The 8,140-nt window shown below is 39.1% G+C and overlaps 1 non-coding gene across 1 annotated transcript; it reads right to left on the bottom strand.

The window, feature by feature from the left end:
• Positions 1–5,559: 5,559 nt before the first annotated feature.
• Positions 5,560–5,679, bottom strand: LOC149001818 (U5 spliceosomal RNA). Its single transcript, XR_016170468.1, has one exon. It is a non-coding gene; the product is annotated as a U5 spliceosomal RNA (small nuclear RNA).
• Positions 5,680–8,140: the final 2,461 nt, after the last annotated feature.

Here is an 8,140-nt window from a genome sequence, read left to right on the forward strand (position 1 = left end):
AAAATACTTGAAAGTTTTTCAGTTAGATTATGAGGTTAGGGCTGGTATCCGATTCTAGGTAAAAGATCAAGAACTTCTTTCTCTTTACACCAAATTTCTTTGATCGGGGTTTGGTTGAGAAGGAGCATGGTCTAATCCCTATCGAACACAAAAGCAGGTTCTAGAAAAAGTTTTCAGAAGAATAATACCCCATAGACATATCTTGGAAAGAGCCCTTCAAAAACAGTCCACTAATTCACCCTATCCAATTATGGATTATGAACTCCTGCAACATTAGAATAGTATAACCAACAGTAATTAGAGCCAGTAAGGATTTGCAAAACAATGTTCAATCGTGATAGGATGAAAACTAGAATAGTTATTCTCCATATGGATAGGAGATGAATATCTTGTCCTCTTAACCAAGTAGAAACCAAATTCATAACCCTCACCGAGTTGAGAGATCCCCTATTGAACACCACATCTTACACAACCACCATATAGTTATAATAATAACAAAGATCATCCACCAAGAATCAAGTCCATTAAAGAGGGAAAGATTCAGCAAAGATGAAGCAATGAGCTCTGAAAGAGAGAAACTCAGTTCTCAATTCCAAAGGTCCTCCACCGCCCAAAATAAGCTTTAGCCCATTCACAAGAAATAAAAAGGTGCTATATGGACTCTGCACAATCACCACAATAAGCACAAGAAAATCGAATTGATGTCCATTTGAGATAAGATGGCATTAATCAAATGTCTTGCATGCATGTAAGACAATGGCAAAAAAACAACTTGAATTTAAGATGATGAAGATGCAATTTCCGAAAAAGAAACTCCACCAAGCCGAAAATTCATTATTAAGATTAGCAAATTTCTTCATTTTGAACAAATCTTTTCCAACTAGTTTTTGTAGAGAGAAACCGGCTATAGAAATCTTGGATTCCCAAGTACTAGGAGAGGGCTGTAGATTTGAAAATCAAAATAAATTGAGACACATGACTAGGAAAGGAGATGGGAAAGTCTAAGGCTAAATTGGATCTATTTCACACCATGTCTACAACACTGCAACTCATGGCTGAAACTATAATCCACCTCATTAATTTTATGATGGAAAGTAACCTTGCCCCATAAGTCAAACCAGAAGTAAGTCATGGCACCATTTCCCACTCTCAGGAACATTCCTGAAAGCATAGGTTAAATTCTAAGTAAGATGTTCCACTTCTTCTTGAACACCTTGGGGTCAAAGATGCAAGAATTAGGAATTAGTTTTCTCAAAGAGTTTGGGCCCAAATGGACAAGGGTTTTGTCAGAAGTCTCCACCCTTGCTTAGTTAGCAAAGCAAGACTAATCTTCAAGCCTTCTAAACCATAGCCCACCCCTAAATTACGGAAAGCAACATTTATCCTAGGAGATGAAGGTGGAGTTTCTTACGTTCCCAAAAATTCCTAGTCCAAAAATTCTGACAAACTGAATCCATATTCCTTCAGACAACCTTAGGAGGCACTAAGCATTGCATATGATACAAAAGAATGCACTGAGCACAAATTTCAACAAGACACTCCTACAGACATTAGGCAGATGTTTCGCCTTCCACCCAGACAGTTTAGTTTGCATTTTCTAATTGACATTTTCTAGACTTGATTCTCTTAGGCAAAAGAGAAATACCTAGATCCTTTCATCTCTTGAAGACCCAAGATAGATACTAGCCTACATCTCTCACCTGTAGGCACACGTTTACTAAATAAGGTTCACTTTTTTTGTTAGGTTAGCAAACAATTTTAACACAACTTTTATGGTGAGGATGTCATCAGTAGTAACTCAACAGAAAACAAAAGCAAAGTTTAAAGTATCCTACGATGCTATACGATACTAGCCAATACATATCCATATTTGACCCAACCAATATGATACATCTCGATACGTCTCTCCATTGAATTACACTAAAATACATTAGCCAGAGCGATACAATACTTGACACCGATACTGTAGACCTTGAACAAAAATGTCATCAACAAAGAATAAATGATATATTTCATTAGCCAGTATCTTACTTTTGATGAGTCTCTTTGGAGCCACAGGTGCAGTCGGAGATTTCAAAAGGATTGCACTGTTGCCGTCCATGGAGAGTACTGGCCTTGCTTTGTCAGTAGTAGCCACTGTTGCAGCTATAGTTTTCACTAATCGCTTAGTTCCTTTGAATTTATTTTGTTGAATGCATGTGATTGCCGAGTTTGTCTTTTATATTCGTTGTATTGTATCCAGCATTGATTGGTGATTATACATGTTCAGATCCTTTACAATCTGATTCAGATTGATTCTCTTCCTAGCATCATGGCTATACCTGCATAGAGGAAATGAATTTTATGGCCTGTGTTAGAATCAATCTTTGTGGTCATAATTACCAGCACTAAACAATGTTGTGTTTCTTCTTTTATGGTGAAACAGAAACTTACTTGAATTTAATTACCTGTGTTACTTGATTTTTTAACCAAGCTAGGCCTGAGTTCGAATCAACTCGGGTTTTGATTTGACTTATAAACAAAAGTATTCGATTTTAATTGACATGAAAAGCCCAATTGATAGGGGAGTATAATGAACTTACTAGCAAAAAAGAAGTTATAAATGAACTCAAAATATAATTAGTATAAGATGTTTTCGATCTTAGCATTGTGTCGGTTATCTATCAGTTTCATAACGGTTTTCTTGAGATGTTTATTTATTTATTTATTTATTTTAAATAAAATCTTGACTTATTCTCAAGGTGTAAACATAATAATCTACCAATAAAAAGGTAAACATGTAATTTGTTCCATTTTATTTACTTTTGTTAAAGCCTTAGCTAACAAGTTTGTAAGATCTTGAGATCTACATGGGTACATATGAATTTAGAGCTGCCATAAAAGAACCTCGGGTCCCATGTACCTTGAAAGGTGTGATCTTCCAAAACCAATAGCCATGTTTGCAAGGCAATCGATTCAGCTAACTGATTAGCACTGGCACCTATAATTTAGTAACAGTCGAGATTACCTGGAAATATCAATCAAATATATAATATGAACAAATCATTGGCACCTACTGAATAATTATTTTTGACAATATGAACAAATCATTGGTCCAGCCTGTTAAGAGATGGCAATTAAACACAATTTGACAGGCCACCTTCTTGAATGATTATTTTTGTTGTTAAGCCACCTTCAAAGAATTGCCAAATTCCCTTTTTCTCCACAAACTCTCTTCTAAAAGCTTAGAACCTCTCCATTCCTCTTCTCAGAATTCAAAACCCACTTCTATAGAGCACTTGTTCTCTAGGCATGTATCTAGTTCTTCCCTTCTAAGAATTCCAGGTTTTAGCAAGATATGGAAAACTTCAGGTTGGCCATTGTCTTCACCACCTGCATTTTGGTTTTGATGGGTCTCATTGGAGCCACAACTGCAGTACAAGATTTTGAAAGAATTGCACCTTCACCAGCCATGGAGAGTGTTGGAGTTGCCCTGTCAGCACCAGCCATTGTAGCAGCTATAGTTTCACTGGTGGCTTGGTTCTACTGAATTTATGTGTTTTTAGATTGTCTTTTCATATTCTTTTGTAAATGGGTTGTCTTTTATTTTGTTTTCAACACTTTGTAGACTATTAAATTCATGGATATTGAGGTACTACTTGGGTATTGTTTCCATTGTTTTGGATTGGTCACTATCTATATATACATATAGGTCTTTCACAATTTGATTCAACTTGGTTTTCTCTTGAGCATCATGGATCCCTGCATATATGACATGGAATTCATTGCTGACTAATGATTACCAGCAGAAAACAGAGTAGTGCCTAATAAGGAATTACACTCATATGAGCACCTCTGCAGGAAAAATATAATCCATAGTTTCATTGTTATAAATGTATATAATACCATCACTTGCTGGAAAGTGAGATCTATACTTAGATGTGATAAGCAATGAAGTTACTATAAGAGCTTTGTTATACAGCTAAACCTGATGAAGTTCTCTGTTGTAGTCTTCCAATGTTACATCCCAATAAGTTTAGAAAGGTTGTAAGCTGCATTAAGTAGTCTCCACTGAATCTCCATTGATGAAATGAAACAAATGAGAATAGATATCATCACACCAGTTCTCCAGCATGCTTTCATCAACAAGGTTTATGGTCCAAAAGTTGTCAGCATGTAAGAACATCACAATTCAGCACAAACAGAATTCTATCATGAGAGACCCTAGAGCTTAAAGTAGTAATTGAAGCCAAACAAAGTAATGGGTCTAATAAGGATGGCACATATTTCTATCTGGAAAAAAGAACATGCATATTCTGCTTCACAGATCAGTAGCTAAAAGAATCTCAGTCCAAGAACCAAACTGAATCCATCCTTTTTTCAAGGAAAATGTGTTGTACTGATTCAGTATTTAAAACTCACTGACTAACCATATATACACATTCCATTATGGGTAACAAGGTGGAGAGTTGAGCTTCCACAGTAGTTGAGATGGAGTCAAGGTGTAGTGTTAAGCCTCTGAAGAAAAGTGGTGACTGACATCACTCGGATAGTCACAATGGTACAATGGAAGAGTGTGAATGAGAATACTGGTCCTCCTACAAAGGATTCTGATGCATGCATCTACAGCTTGGAAGAGAGAAAATTGCAACCATGGGGATTTGACTCTAGCAAAGGGACAGCAACCAGTTTGGAGAGACAATAATACAACTTCAAGTGCATGTGGTTTATGAATAAGCTACCTAGTGAAAGCAAACCATGGCCCTAGCAATGGATAACAGAGAGTTTAGCGTTTGGGTGGAGAAGCCAAACGATACACAGAAGCAAAGTAAGCAACATTGACACACTCAAGGGTGTTTTGCAATTTGGGAACAACCACAGGTGATTATAAATACATTGAAGCAAAGCACAGTAATTAAGCACCATAGACATTTAGAAATGTTGCAATTTGGTGGTAACACAGCATTTTAGAACTGACAGAAAATTAAGCCATAGAAAAGGGTACTTTTCGGGAACTAAAATACTTTCTTTTACTGAAATTTGAGTCACTTTTTAATATTGAAAACAACTGCAAAACCCCAAACAAGTGAAACAAAAGAAGGGAAAAATCAGAGGTTAATACAAAATTTGTTAATTGGACAAGAAAAGAATGATCTGACTGGTAAAAACCAGCACTGATTTGTAAAACAGTGTCAAACGGGAGAGCTCAAGGAAAGTTAAGATTTAACAGAGATTCCACGACAGTTGAAAACGGAAACCACATGTCACGGCAGCGGCAGTATCGTTGCATACAGATTCTACCAGTAAAGTCTGTTTTCATTGCGCGTTACCTGCAAATTAGACCTCAGCTGCTGATACCTCGAGAACTCTAGAAAACACATCGTTATCTTGAGAATTCGCACCCGCCTTCCCGAAGTTACAGCTACTACTACAATTAGACCATATTTATTATGTAAAAAACCCTAGGTAGCCCGCCAAGCCAATCAATCCTCCCCAAAAACGAAGATGTAGCCCAAGATCTCAGCTCGTTCTCAAAGAGAGTCTTGTTTTAATTTGATCTTGAAAACTAGTGTATTAGTGAGGTTCTCTGGTAAAAAGAACCTCTGCAAAAATTGGCGTATGCCGCTTTTTTGCGGCGAGCACACGGTATTCTTTAGTAAAAGGCGAAAGAATAGTTCGCTCTGTGCTCACCGCGCGGCTGCGTGATTTGCAGAAAAAATCAAGTGCTTCCTAAATAGGGTCCTCGGAGGACAAAGTTGCTTCTTGTTCCGATGTGGGACAAATTCTTAGTTCCTCTTTCCCTGCTGGTTTCTCCTCTGAAGAAACAAAAGGAATACGCTTAGGAAGGGTATCAGATTGTTTGTGTAAAAATAAAAAACTGAGATGGTCTCTCCCTCATCAACGCGTAAAATTATCCCACGAAGGAAAGCTTGTTCGTTGATACCACAATATGGTGTTCATTCTTTTGTGCATGTGTCGGTGTCCGCATTCTAATATGGATATAAACAGATGAGATGGTGGCTAATGCGTCCAAAATCTGCTCAGCCTCTAAATCCCTGAGGATGAAAACTTGCAAAACAAGGTTAGATGTGACCTGACCATGGGGTCGGGAGACCACCTCCGAAGGCAAAGTCAATCCTGAAACTAATCATAAAGACTCTAGCTAGTTGCAGAGCATAAATTGAATATAATTGTAAAGGAAACGATTCAGATATCTCTTTTGTACATAGGTTAGGGTTTATATAGCTTTTACCTTCCAATCCCAAGTGTTGAATTTGTTTGCATCCTCTCTTGATCGTCATTGGATCTTTAGGGTTTTACCCTTGATATTTGGAGTTGTGGGTAGTTACCAACCTTGGCACGATCTTCACTCCATATCAGTGGTAGTTTTCTATTGTGACTCTATTGCGTCTAGAACTTCTTCGAGGGCCGGATACCGAGATGACCACCTTAAGAGCTCCCAAGCCAAGTTGGAATAACTAAGATGCCTGCACTCACAAAGAAAACAAGAACGGACCAGCCAAGTTTTGGCCGGGGAACCGTCTCCGTCGCCCAAGTCAGCCTAGGCAACAATAAGAGTTCTTGAGAGAGTACTCAAGAACGTAATGACTAATTGATTAGATGAATCTCGTACCTTTCTCCATGTAGGATGTGGGTTTATATAGAAGATACCTGGAGGCGGCGCTTCCTTGAGTTTCGGATCATCAGTTGAAGAGTGAGTGGAATATCCTCGGAGTTTCGGCTCCTTCTTTGTCGGACCAGATAGAGCCGTTATCTGATGACTCATCTCCCCAATTCTCTGAACGGCCTCCTTGAGTAGTTATCTGTAACTAACTCCTCTGACTTGGTCATCCTCAACGGTATGTTGGACTTAGTCTTAGGACTCATGAGTGTACTCCGAATCTGTCTCCCAAGTCATCTCCATTTTTCTTCCCGAAGAGGGATGTGTGCTACTCCCGACAGGGTTCCCTAGGTCTTCTTATTAGAAAACCTTCATGTCCCGTGTTGGGGTGTGTTTTCTCCCGAGGGGGCTCTCGGGATATATGCTTCTCCACAACTGAGCCCCCCATTCCGTGTGTTCGGTCTCCCGAGCGTATGGAATGCTTATGTTTCATTTAAAATCTACATGATTATTACTCTTCCTACCTTCCAACCACCGTAATAACTTCACTACGATCGCCCAATGATAAGATAATCCTAATCGTTGAGGCTCTTGACATCCGAGCGTTCGATCAGGATTTTGAGGCCCTTGATCTTGTCCATTAAACTTTTTTCTTCTCAACCGTTGGATCGTGACTTTTGAAATTCCTCCTCTTCACTATAAATAAAGGTATCATTTCATTTCAAAAATTCTTTGCTTGGTACTGCTTTTTCTTTGAGGTTCCATCTACTCCACCGCTCGCTCCCGATCTCTGCGTTTTGCTCCTCAAATCTTCAAACCAACTCTTAAAACAGTAAGTTTCCTTAACTCTTCTCGATTTTTCTTTGCCATTTCAATTCATGGATAAGTTGAAAATAGGTTGAGAATTAGCCCGAGAGACCTCCCGTAGGGTGGTCCCGGCTCCTAGCATTTCAAACCCCGAAGCTTCTTCCCGAACTCACTCCATGTCTTATTCCAGTGAGGAAGATCTTCCCAACTATGCTGACTCTCAAGACGTTGTGAGAGCTTCTGACTTAGCTAGGGATGACCCCCTTAATCAAGAACCTCTATGTTCGATTTAGGACCTAACCTGGTTAATTTTGAACCTTCTTCAATTTCTTCTCCCGATCAAGAAGTTGACAAGGCTAGTCAACCTATTCCTTCGCCATCTCGAGTGGTTCGGCAGAGGCACTCTTCGCCTCGCCCTCCCCTCTCTCGTCCTCCCGACTCTAGGAACCGTTGGCCTCCCTTCGTACGCGGAGAGATGCTATTGGAGGAGGTAATTTATGAGGAGAAAAATAAGCCAAAAACTCCTTCCCATATTGATTTTGACCGGAAGCTCTCAGGCCTTGCATTTTACCCTAGTGTCCTTATTCAAATTCACCTTAAACGCATAAGGGATTTTTGTGATATTCCAGCTGATTATTCTTTTTTCCTCCCGACTGGGTCTAGTTGGGTTGACGAATCTCCCAAAGAAACTTTTACCCTTTACTTTGACGCCTTCTTGGGCGGTCTTTGTCT

The sequence above is a fragment of the Hakea prostrata genome, chromosome 10 (assembly GCF_041222555.1).
Source record: "Hakea prostrata isolate BN-2017 chromosome 10, UWA_Hpros_2, whole genome shotgun sequence".
In the NCBI taxonomy this organism is placed as follows: domain Eukaryota; kingdom Viridiplantae; phylum Streptophyta; class Magnoliopsida; order Proteales; family Proteaceae; genus Hakea; species Hakea prostrata.